Below are 13,804 nucleotides of genomic sequence, written 5' to 3' on the forward strand. Positions count from 1 at the left end.
TCTCATACACTACATCAAATGTTTATCTTGTTCCAGTACCAAACTAAACAGTGGACCTGGGTGTGCATATCAGTCATCCTCTGCCCTAAAAAACAAAACCCAAAAACAACCAGCAGTACTTTAATGAGGACGTGTTTATTTGAGCAATATGGCAACTATGGCTGTGTAACGTCACTCAGTCTAGTCAGACCTTCTGGCGGAGATGTCAACAGTATATAGCCTCTTGCCCTTTACACACGTCAAGCTATCTGGAGTTGCTTTTCATTCGTTTTGGTCTTCAGGCTGAGCCAATCGGACCTTCATCCCACCTGCTCATTTGCTCAGCATATCAGACATGCTGCAGCATCTGCTCCCATGTTATTTGTTCCTGACGGTTGAGGCAGGCTGCTCCAATCATCATTAGAGCTCCCTGGCCAAGAAATTGTCAGCAAGCAGTGTAGCCATATGGAATTACACACTGTTTCTTAAACATTGTGACAACGTTTGATGAGCAGCACGTATTGCATGCGTTGTATTGTCTACAATTAACTTCAATCTCTTCCTGAGGAGTCATCCTTAATTTTGAATGGCACAAACTGAAGTGAGTTTGCTCCTCAGGATTCCCTTTTTAGGAATCTGGTATTGAGCATTCAGCGGATTTTCTCAGAATGTTGGATATCAGTTTTTGACATTGATTTCAGAATTTCGACAGCATTTGAGGGAACACACGCAATGTGTTTGGTTCTGACAGTAGTTGCAAGGCAACAGGCAGATGTGTTAAGTATTAAGATTTCTTGTTCGCCCCTGTCAAAAATAAAAACAATCCACATTTTTAAATTTTCTTTTAACGAAGATACAGTTTAAAACAAATTAAAAGACAGAATTTTGTTTACAAGGACAGAATCTTTTTGCTACTCACCTTAACTATAGGAGCACTTCCATGCTCCTAGAATTTCAAATTCCGCTTGAGATGCACTGAGGGATATCAGCAGCTTAATTTATCCCTCTCAGAAAGGTATTAAAGGCATGGGAGTCCTGCCAAAATGGTGGCTATAAACCAGAGTTAGAACAACAGACACGTGGCATACAGTGGTACCTCGGGTTAAGTACTTAATTTGTTCCGGAGGTCCGTTCTTAACCTGAAGCACCACTTTAGCTAATGGGGCCTCCTGCTGCCGCCGTGCCACCGGAGCACTATTTCTGTTCTCATCCTGAAGCAAAGTTCTTAACCCAAGGTACTATTTCTGGGTTAGCGGAGTCTAACCCAGGTACCACTGTATACGTGACTGTGCTAGTGGAGTTTGCAGGTACCACTGTATATGTGACTGTGTTGTGAGCATATTTAAGATGTAGACTTTCAAGAAGAGAGGAACAGTGAGACATTCAACAGCTGCAACATTTCTGATCTTGAAGTGATTGGGAAATCAACACTGTGGGATTTCGTACCAAGAGAAGAAGCAATCCTCTTTTTTTTTTACATAAAATTTGCATATGGAAATTTATATGTATAGATGCACATTTAGAAATAATTACTAAAATTTATATAGAGTTACAGATAGGTAGCTGTGTTGGTCTGCCATAGTCAAAACAAAAAAAATTCCTTCCAGTAGCACCTTAAAGACCAACTAAGTTAGTTCTTGGTATGAGCTTTCGTGTGCATGCACACTTCTTCAGATTTATATAGAGATGCAGTACGTCTCACCATATTGGGGAAGACTGTGACCAAGTACCCTGTGTTGCTCACTCTCTTGTCCAGGCTCTAACTGCTGAAGGGCAATTGAAGTTTCTCCCTTCTCTTGGTAAAGGTAAAGGGACCCCTGACCATTAGGTCCAGTCATGGCTGACTCTGGGGTTGCAGCGCTCATCTCGCTTTATTGGCCGAGGGAGCCGGCATACAGCTTCCGGGTCATGTGGCCAGCATGACTAAGCCACTTCTGGCGAATCAGAGCAGCACACGGAAATGCCATTTACCTTCCCGCCAGAGCGGTACCTATTTATCTACTTGCACTTTGACGTGCTTTTGAACTGCTAGGTGGGCATGAGCAGGGACCAAGCAATGGGAGCTCACCCCATCACGGGGATTTGAACCACTGACCTTCTGATCGGCAAGTCCTAGGCTCTGTGGTTTAACCCACAGCGCCACCCACATCCCCTTCTCATGGTACTTTATCATTAAAGTGGCCTTTGTCTGTTAGGCAAAATTGTATACCAACATGTATATTAGGTGAAATTTGCACTATAAAGCTGACACTTTTCCACGAGAACTTTTTATTTTATTTTTAAAGCCCTGCTCAAACGGATGTGGAAATGTGAAGAACTGAACTTAAGATTGGAAAAATGAGAAACTCAGAGAAACTGGATTTGCTCATCACTAGTGGCAGTGATGCCACTACATGCATATGTAGGCCTACCAGAGCAAGAACATAAGAAGAGCCTTGCTAGGTCAGGCTTTAGGCCCACCTAGTCCAGCTTCCTTCTCTCACAGTGGCCAAACAAATGCCTATGGGATGCCCATAAGCAGTGCTCTCCAGTTTCTACATTGATAAGGAGTACCATCCATATCCTTAATAGAGGATTGTTATTCCAAATGGGGACACCTGAAAATTCTGCAGTACTTCATCCCCCTCTTGAAGCTTCTCATGTTAAAGGCCCAAATCTTTTGTGAATGCTCAGTACATCTCTTCTGTTTACTCGCCTTCTTCACCTTTGTAAAGATGTGACCTGACACCATGTAACTCATTGTAATTCGAGAGGTTCACAGTTTAACAGGTAAATGCACCTGTCGATGTTAAACACCTGTGTCAGGAAGACCCTGAGTGCTTTCTGTTGATTTCTGAATAGACCTGTGGATAAACCTATCTCCTCCATCTACAGTTGGGTGAAAACAATAGCTTCAGCGAGGCAAAGTGCTATACTAAGAGATTTAAATGTGTTTTTGTTACATGATTTTTTCAAGGTAATGCCTTCCTTTTAGCTGTAGCCCCCAGCCCTCCCCACTCTCATTTCCCCCTGAATGAAAACATTCTGGCAGAAACCGGACATTCCTGCTATAAGGATTTTTCTCACCTTTTTCTGTTAACCCTACCAATATAACTGTAGCTTAGGGGTGCAAGTTGTGTATTCTCTTGAGGCTGCATGCTAGTGGTAGGCGGAGCCAAAGGCAATGATGGGTAGAGCCAGAGAAAAAAGTCTGACAATCCTGTTTCAATTTTCATCATGACTACCCAGAGTCGGCTTGGTGCAATTGTTAGGAGTGTGGGATTAGGACCTGGGAGACCCGGGTTCAAATCCCCACTCAACCATGAAGCTCACTGCCCATTTCTCCTCTGAAACAATATTGTAGGATTGTGGTGAGGATAAGATGATATGGCATGAACCATTTATGCCTCCTTGATCTCATTAGAGGGGGGAAACCAACCTCACCCTCCCACTATATATAAGGGTCTGGTGACTTCTGTTTCAGTGTATCTGAAGAAGTGTGCATGCACACGAAAGCTTATACCCAGAACAAACATAGTTGGTCTCTAAGGTGCTACTGGACATTTTTTTTATTATTCATTAGAGGAAAGGTAGGCTAGAACTGTAGTCAGTGCTTTTTTAGGGCTACTCTCATTTTTCTACTCATATTGAAATACTGCACCTTAATGAGGCCAAACTTAGATCCACAAAATGTTTAGGGGTATGCGTACCCCTGCGTCCCCCCAGAAAAAAGCGCCGACGGTAGTGGTGATGATGTAAAAGCAGCTCTTTGCGTTTGACTGGGTTACTTTGATAGGTTACAGAGGTCTATAGGGGATCCACCTTGCATGGCAGAGGAGTGGTAGATGGCTTGATTCCACCACGCATCTCAAACCTTTTTAGACATTCAAAGGAAGGCATGGAGAGGGCAAAGGAGCATGCTATGCTCATTATGAATACAGTACTTAATTCATTCTGGAGGTCTGTACTTAACCTGAAACTGTTCTTAACCTGAAGCATCACTTTAGCTAATGGGGCCTCCTGCTGCTGCCACACCGCCGGAGCATGATTTCTGTTTTCATCCTGAAGCAAAGTTCTTAACCTGAAGCACTATTTCTGGGTTAGTGAGTCTGTAACCTGAAGCATATGTAACCTGAAGCATATGTAACCCAAGGTACCACTGTAATCATTTTGAAAGCCTGAAGAGAGTCACTGCATGTACACTTCAGAGGACGAGAGCTCACTCCAAATGCAGAGTTCTACATGGTGGTGGTGGGGTCTCTCTTCCAATGAATGAATGTAGGTTGCTGTGAAGCCTATCAGCAGTCCCACCTGTACCTGTTCATTTGATGTGTGTATGGGGAAGCTAAATGGAAGTGAAAATGGGCAAGTGCAGCTGAGGTGGAGAGCCTCAGGTCCTGGACTACATGCAGCCTTCCATGCCTTTCTATCTGGCCCCCTGGACTCTCCCCAGGCCATCCCCCTCTCTCCCCAGGCCATACCCCTAACTGGCCCTTTTGTCATACCTGGAGTGTTTTCATCTAACTGGTCCATGTCTTTGGACTCTGATCATGCCTCTTGCTTCTTGGTTGGAGGATAGGGAGGAGTGTATGCCAACTTCTCAAAAACATTGCAGGGGCCCAACATGACATCCTGATGTCACACATGCACTGTCACATGGAGCCAGGGGCGGAGCTGATTGCGGTGGCAGCAGAGTCCCAGCGGCCCGTGACCCCCATCCTCCCACTCTGTCTGCCACACAAGCGAAAGATGGGGGAAGCCACCCACAGCCAACCACTGAGCTGCACTGCACCCGGCTCCACGTTTGCCCTCTGAAAAATGAGGGAATTCCTGCTCCATGATTGCAGTCATGGGATTGTTGTCTATCACATGACGGTGTATGTTTTGACTCCACAGAGTGGGAAGTGATGGAGACAGGGTGTTTGTGTTACTGTGTTCCGTGAAGTGGGACGATTGTCCTTTGTTCTTTCTCTTTGCTGTCTGATGCTAGAGAGAGAGGGAGCCATGTTGCAGTGCTCAGTGTGTGTTTATGTGTAAATAAAGTAGGTTAGCCAAAATGCTGAGTTGCTGAGGTCTGTCACACAAGCTGCGAAGACCCTGTGGATCCCTAAGTGTGCTGATGTCTGTTGGCATCGGTCTCTGTGATGTTCAGGCTGAAGAAAGCTTTTGAAGCTCTCGAAAGATCATCCAGGAGGGAGAAAACATGTCAGTCGGGCATGTGTCTCTACCAGGGCCCTAATCGAGTGTAGGACGAGCTCCTGACACCTCAGCCACCTAAAAAAACCATTCGGGGCTCAAAATGTATTGGCCCCTAGAAGCCAGCATCTATGGGTATGTGTTTGTAGAAACTAGCCTACAGTACAAAGATAAAACTTACATTCATAGCTCTGTCCTTGGTTGCCTCTAACCCCACTGTGTATGGCCCTCAGGAGGTTGCCCAGAAGGAAGTGTGGCCCTTAAGTTGCAAAAAGGTTCTCCACCTCAGCTTTGATTGACTCGATCCTTTCTCAAGAAAAAAGAGCCTTGCATGTTGGGTCAGATGTTACATTGTGCTGGGTGTAGGAAAGGATGTGTTGGACACATTCTCAAGACCATCAAGACAGGGTCCAAGGCACAGGTAAGTGTCTAAGCTTGGCCACAGAGTATTTTTGTTCCTGTTCCATGAAATTATGCTGTGTAATTCAACATATCCCTGCAGACAGAGTTTGACAGCTCCATCATTTTGTGGCAGGCGTGTGGAAGGAAAGCTCTGGCATCTTGAGAATTGCTTATACATTTCTGGGTTGGTTTCATCAGATTTCCTGAGGAGGTTTTTATACTGATAAAATAATAGTGCCTGCCAAGGAGAGCAAGTAGTAAGTGCATCTAGTCAGTGATTAAAAGAAAGGAATTCTGTTAATCCTCTTATAGAGATGTGGTTTCATGCCAACGTTTCATGGTTTCTTCATAAAGCAGTCAATCTTCATTGTGTTTTATTTTCTGGGGCCTTTTAAAAAAAAAGATAAATGAACAGTTTGATATCCACTGAGCACATATCAAATTTCTGGATCAAAAGGTAACTTTACCTTTCAGTTTTTTAAAAAAACACATTGTGTGGGTGAAGTTCCCATTACAAGTGTGGAACCACAACAAAATGGGGACAATGAGAAAAATGGCAAGGGCAAAGTATTTTTTGGGTCACCTTTATTCTTTGTCTCCAACACTTTTCTATGTGGAGTCAGCTTTGCCTGCAGCAATGTCTTAGCCCCATAACTCTTCTTGAGCTATTTGTAGATGCCACAAATAGCTGTCCAGCCCTCAGATGTGTGCATGTGGGGATGACACTTAGGAATGGTGAAGAATTTTGTTTGGCCTTTGTTTTAAAGCAAACCAACTTTATTTGTAACACACATACTTCTCTATGCCAGTCAGAAAACACTTTACAATCAAATTACGCTCTTCTCAAAATTCTGTGATAAGGTTTTTTCATTTTAAGAAAAGGATACAATGCATATTTCGGGGGGAGGGGAATCATATTTTTAAAAACCTTTATTTTAAGGGGTGTGTGTGAACAAAATGTGTTCACATTATCACCCAGGTAATGGAATGGTTTGCCTCAGGAAGTTTGGCCAGACCCTTCCCTTGCTATCATTTGCTGTTTGGTGAAGACTGTTTTATTCCAGTAGCCTTTTGCCCTGTTGGGCAAATAACATTTTCAGGTGGTGATTTCTGCTTTTACCTGTTGAGCCTGTCTCTGTTTGTTAATCATTATTCATTAAATAGTTGTAATGTATGTCAGTCAATCAATTTCTTTATCATGGTCGATGGCTAGTATTCAGAAAAAAACTGACAAATATATAAAATAATAGCAAACAAAACCAAATGAGAGAACTATAACAATGGACTTTATAGTATCTGCGTCATACTATAGACCACCAGGCACAGAAAGCACAATTTGATAAAAATAAGTACTGGGCAAGTTTTGCCTGCAACAGCACAATATTTAGCCATCCTGGAAAAGGTGGATGCTTTCTGGTCTGAAAGGAGTAAAAAGATTAATAAAATGCATCTGACTTGTCCTGGAAATTTCTGTAAGGTGGGTTCAGTAAAAATCTTCCATATACCATGAGGAAAGGAACAATACATAAGAACATTGATTATCAGTTCTGTGCCTTCAGATTCTCAGTGACATTTACATTGACAGTAGGGATTTTTTTTAGAACCTCCCCTCCAGAACTGCTGATGGAGGAACATTTGAACACACCATCTGTGATGTTTTTGAACAGATAGTTCACTGGTTTACAGGGCTGAAGTGCTCTGTCAATTAGCACGCTGTCTGAGGTTAAGCCGAGATCATTTTGCAATACATTGCTTGAGTTTTGCTCTGGTGGATTCATATCCCACAGGGATAAAGTAACACATGGAAAATCCATAATACGGCAGCTTTGCAGTCCAATATTGTTTCCAGGCCGACTGGAAATCATTCTGCAAGGCTAAAGGGGCCAGACCAGTTGGAAAGAACATTAGCCTCAGCTCTGGACTAAAAAATGGCAAACCAAACCCAACCTTCGACCATCAGCATCCCCACCTTTAGTCGCAAGGCCACACTTGGAGCAAAGCAGGATACCTGGAATATGGCTCTGGTACTGCACAACTCCGGGATGTGGGTGGCACTGTGGGTTAAACTGCAGAGCCTAGGACTTGCCGATCAGAAGGTCGGTGGTTCGAATCCCCGCGAAGGAGTAAGCTCCTGTTGCTCGGTCCCTGCTCCTGCCAACCTAGCAGTTCGAAAGCATGTCAAAGTGCAAGTAGATAAATAGGTACCACTCCAGCGGGAAGGTAAACGGTGTTTCCGTGTGCTGCTCTGGTTCACTAGAAACGGCTTTGTCATGCTGACCACCGGCTCCCTCGGCCAATAAAGCGAGATGAGCGCCGCAGCCCCAGTCAGTCATGACTGGACCTAATGGTCAGGGGTCCCTTTACCTTTACTGCACAACTCCAATATCCCACATCCTAACTGAGTAAAAACTGAAGAAGAGCAACTGGTGAATTGCTGGGGAGGGAGCGCTGAGGAAAACTTACTTTGTTTAGGAATTGTGCCTACCTACCTACCTACCTGCTCCTGCCAACCTAGCAGTTCGAAAGCATGTCAAAGTGCAAGTAGATAAATAGGTACCACTCAAGTGGGAAGGTAAATGGTGTTTGCGTTCACTGCTCTGGTTCGCCAGTAGCGGCTTAGTCATGCTGGCCACATGACCCGGAAGCTGTACGCTGGCTCCCTCGGCCAATAAAGCGAGATGAGCGCCGCAACCCCAGAGTCGGTCACGACTGGACCTAATGGTCAGGGGTCCCTTTACCTTTACCTTTACCTACCTACCTACCTACCTACCTACCTACCTTTGCACATACACATGCTATGACAACAAATATTCCATTCAGCTAAAACAAGATGGATCTTTGCTCAGCTGCTCCAGCTTTGTTTATCCGTGGATTAATCTCCTCTGTGTGCCCCCCCCCTCCCAATTCAGTTACGTTTCACTTCATCATGTTTCTTGTGGTGAGGCCATTATTATAGGCTGCCCTGAATGCGAGAGGCATTAGGGAAGGGGGGAGGTATACCCTGATGGAGGACAGATAACGACAAAGACTTTATTCTCCTGTCCAGGCCATCCGCTGAGTGGGACCAGCTATCAGTTGAAACTGAGCCTTGAATTGCACGTTTTCAGAGCTGCAGGCAGGGGCTGGGCTTGGGTTACAAAGCTTGGGTCTCTCCCATCAATTAAATCCCTGTGTGCAGAGCAGCTGCATTCAGAAGAAGGTGAAGGAGGTATAATCTTCACCTTTCACCTTGGGTCAGAATACAAGGTTACCAAGGCAGGCTGTTATTAAAAATGGATTGTTCCTGTCAACTTAATGTTAAATGTTTGCTGGTACAGTTATTAGGGGCATTCTTCCTGGCTTTATGGAGGAGTTTTGCACTTAAAGCAACATAAAAGAGGAAGTAATAAAATGATGAAAGGGGGGGGAATAGCTGACTCCCAACACCTTCTTTTGCATTGATCATTAATGGACTGTTCCCCCAGATGAAGGACTTACAAAGAGGGTGATTAGCTGGGGCTGAGCTAATGATGGGAAGGCAACAAAGCTAATAAATGGAATAATGAGAGAACAAGTATTTTTCTTTCTTTCTTTCTTTCTTTCTTTCTTTCTTTCTTTCTTTCTTTCTTTTTAAAAAAATTATTTTTATTTGGCATTTACCCTGAGTCGCCTTGCACAAAGCTAATGCGGTAGTTAATATTGAGCTTTCGTTGTGATATGTTTCCAGGGCTGTTATGTGACAATGGACACTCATCCTGATTTGCTTGTGGAGTGCTTAAACATCTTCCTGTTAGTTCACGCCACCCTTTTCAATGTCTAAGGACAAGGAAAAGTAGTTAACTGATGTGCCACTCATCTTAAAAACAAAGGGTAGCTGCTGTTCTCACTAGCCATGATGGCTCTGGTCTGCTTCCACAGCTGGAGAAAACAATACTTCGGAATAATTAAAAAATAATTTAATTCATACCCGGAAATGCAGATAAAGAGCTGGAGAGTCCCCGTGGCTTGTGAGTAGACCCTCCGTGGAGCCCAAAAAGGACTTCAGTGAATGCGGAGAAAAGACTGCAGACATAGTGGGGCTTGGTTTAGGCTCCTCAGCCTCCCTACTTAACAGCTGATGTGCATGGTATCGCAGCAGTGGCCACTTCTTTCACATGTATCCTCCAGCCTCCTGCCAGCCCCAGAGCATCATTTCTAGTTATGGATATTTTTGAATACAGAATTTTTGACCTGGATTGGAGAGAAAGAGTAGCAGGGAGGGCATTTAAAAGGTGTTTAGAGGGTGTTCCCCACTTAGGCAATTTCCACAGTCTTATATAATGGAATGGGAGAGAGATGTTTTTCTCTTGTTTATTAACGTATGTAATAAAACCACACCATTCTCCAACAAAGTGATCACACCTCCATGTACTTCACTTGATGGCTGTATTTGAGATCTTTTAGGACACACCCTATTTGTGGGGTTGTAATTTGTTTTACACTTTTAAAATGTAAATGGTTGTGAACTGCCCTCGGACCTTATGGTGAAGGAACAACAACATGATGATGATCAATATCATCATCATCATCAAGAGAGAATGTGCAGTGTGAATGAACCATCTCAGATCAAACACTGCAGATAAAATGTTCATATGACCTCAGGCTCAGTGCTTCCCATAGCAGTTAGTTTACACATTGAAGGCTATATGTGTTTAAAGGTAAAGGGACCCCTGCCCATTAGGTCCAGTCGCGGACAACTCTGGGGTTGCGGCGCTCATCTCGCCTTATTGGCCAAGGGAGCTGGCGTACAGCTTCTGGGTCATGTGGCCAGCATGACTAAGCTGCTTCTGGTGAACCAGAGCAGCACACAGAAACGCCACTTACCTTCCCGCTGGAGCGGTACCTATTTATCTACTTGCACTTCGACGTGCTTTCAAACTGCTAGGTTGGCAGGAGCAGGGACTGAGCAACTCACCCCCGTCTTGGGGACCTTCTGATCGGCAAGACCTAGGCTCTGTGGTTTACACAAACCATCTGTTGCTGGTTCCACAAACCCTGGAAAGATTGTAGATGGAGGATCAAATGTTTTCCACTGTGCCACCCACAACTACTAATATATTAAAAACATAAGGAGAGCCCTGAACAGGATCCAGGATTCTCACATGGGCCAACCCCTCTGGGAGAACCTAGTGCCACAGCACTCTTGTGATTCACACCAACAGGTATATGGAGGGAGATTGCCATTGACAGCCTTTACCGCCATGAATTTGTCTAATCTGGTTTCAAAGGCATCTGAAGTTGATGGCCATCTTCTGAGAGTGAATCCCATTAACTATTGTTACCTCTCGGAAGGCATTCAACAGCAGAGCTTATCCTTATTTTTAGGTTATGGTGGCGGGTTGTGGTTGTTGGATAGACAATGGCATGGAAATCATGTTTGCTTCAAGCCCTGCCTGCTGGATTCCTGGAGGCATCTAGCTGGCCCCTCTGAGAAAACAGGGTGCTGCATTTGGACTCACCTCCTGTTTGAAATGCTACTTTCCCTGAGTCCAGTGTGTGGAAAGTTAAAGATGATGCATCTGATGTTTCCAGTCCCTTCACTCCTGTGAGGAGAATTTTTAAAAGCTCAAACCCCATTTTTTAAAACAAAAAAAGAGAACAACCTGTACGATTAGATCAGCAAGGGATTTGGTGTCCTGAAACAGCTTATCCGTTAAGTATCACATTCATTATTATGATCATTTATATTCTTATTTTCCTCTCTCTCACTCAGGTCTGTACAAATAATCTGTCTCCTACAACATTAAACAGTTTGGTTCGAGCGCACCAGATTAATCTGTGGAGGAAAATGGGGCTTTACTGCTACAGAATCTAAGGAGAAGTCACGTTTCCGAATGCAGGGATACTCAGGCAAGACTTGTGTCCTCTTCAGCTTAGTGGGTTTAGTCAGGCAAATATTTAAGCCATGCCTCCCTGTCTATCTCATTAATTACCTTTCATAGCCTTAAAGCAGATTAAATGCTAACTTTAAGAATACTTACTGGGTGGTTAGAACTGGCTTATACAGCTGCAAACTCATCAGAGTGTGTGAAAGGGACACTTTTGCATGCCTCCTCCTACTAGGGAGGGATGTGTTTGTTGAGTACAGTTGTTTCTTGTAAGCATTGTCAGCAAAATGCCCATTGTTATGTTAATAGGTTGGCGAAAGACTACAATGGTTGCCATTCACTTAGAATTAATGAGTCATAATCAAGGACTGCTAGTTGCTGGAAACCACAATTTGCTTTGGATGTTTGTATGTGATGCCAATAAAAGGTTTGATGATGATGGAAACCACAGGAGGGGCAATGGATCTTGTACTCCATCTTCTTAACAGATAGAATAGTCAAGTTGGAAGAGACTCCAAGGGTCATCTAGTCCATAGCTGTCAACTTTTCCCTTTTTAAAAGGGACATTCCCTTATTCTGAATAGGATTCCTTGCAAGAAAAGGGAAAAGTTGACAGCTAGGAAATAGTCCAACCCCCAGCAATGCAGGACTCTCCTTGGACCCAAAGTGGGCAAAAGATGTGGATTTTTAAAGCTCCAAACTGGATTTTAAATATTTTTAAAACATCGTTAGTTATCTCAGATTAAGAACTTTGCTCCAGGATGAGAACAGAAATCGTGCGCCGGCCATGGGAGGCCCCATTAGCTAAAGTGGTACCTCAGGTTAAGAATGGTTTCAGGTTAAGAACGGACTTCCAGAATGAATTACCGGTAAGTTCGTAACTAGAGGTACCGCTGTATAACCTTTTGCTCCCTTGCAAATTTCCCTCAAGGCCTGGTGAGTGATGGCAGCAGAGGGTGGGTCGGTATGGGAGGTGAAATTTTCCCTCTCTCCCTAAAAAGGTAAAGGTATAGGACCCCTGACAGTTACGGTAAGTCCAGTTGCAGACGACTCTGTGGTTGCGCCGCTCATCTCGCTTTACTGGCCGGGGAGCCGGCGTTTGTCCTCAGACAGTTTTTCTCGCTGCCATCCTAATAATGATCAGCTTCCCCAACCACCACTAACTGCATTAAAAATAAAAATCTGCATGTTAAATTCGCCTTTAGCATCACCTTTGACTTTGAACCTCAGAGCAACATAGGACCAGCTGGCTTGACGGCTAGTAATATGTAGGGATCTGCAAAAGCTATGAGCCCTTTTCAGCGGACAAAGGAGTGGTAGTCTCTGCTTGCATGGAAGAACCAATGGGCATACTATATGAGGAACCTGTGGGCCTCCAGATAAGTTGAAGGACAGAGCTCTGCATGCGCTGTGACCGGTCCTGAACTTCTACAACTAGCCTGTGGCCCTCAGATACAGTGAAGGACATGTTCTCATTCCCTCCCTGAATTGTAATAAGATTCAGTTGCCAGGTCAAGCAGCTTCTGTACATGGAAAGCTGCGGGCGCCATCTTGCTTCTCGCTTCAGACAACAAAATGTATTTGGCTGGACCTTGCCTGGGGTACTTCAGTATCTGAGTGGCTGCTTTTCATCATTCAAAATAAGGCTGTATTGAAAACCATTATATGACAAAACTTAAATTTAGAATCTTTGTGATATATAAAGGGAGTGATGGTTCAGCTGCTTCATAGGTTTTGTTTTTTTCTTATTTTAATGATGTACTTGTGTTTTTTTTTAATATTGTATTATTATGTTGTGAACCGCCCTGAGATCTACAGATGAAGGGCGGTATACGAATTTAATAAATAATAATAATCAGTGCTTTTCCCCCTTAAAAAATGTTTAGAGTACTCTCATTTTGACTCAAGAAAATCAATATTTTATAGGCCACCAACGGGGGGGGGGGGGGGGGCGTGTAGCAATGGAACTGATGATTCACTGTGCTAGAGAAGAAACTATTTTTTTATTTTGTTTAAAAAAATAGTTTCTCCTTCCATTAGATTCACAAAATGTTTAGGGCCCCTGTCCCCCTCATGAAAAAGCATTGATAATAATTAAACCCCAGACAACTGGTCATGTTGTCTAGAGTTAATGGGAGTTGCAGTCCAACAACGCAAGGTCAAAGGTTCCCTAGCCTGATGTTTGGGGTCTGTCCAATGGGACACAAATAAGTCAGGTCAGAGGTAAGGCCCACCATTAAGTCCAGTTTCCCACCCCACCCCTGCCCCACCAATCCTCATGCATTCATTATGCATAGTTCTGGCATCTGAAAAGTGCTAGCTCTCTATCCTTGAAGGGCTTTTTTTCTTTTCTGCTTTGGCATTTTCAGTATGAAGTAACTAACAGTTGACAAATTATATTT

The sequence above is a fragment of the Podarcis melisellensis genome, assembly GCF_964234715.1.
Source record: "Podarcis melisellensis genome assembly, chromosome: 3".
Lineage (NCBI taxonomy): Eukaryota > Metazoa > Chordata > Lepidosauria > Squamata > Lacertidae > Podarcis > Podarcis melisellensis.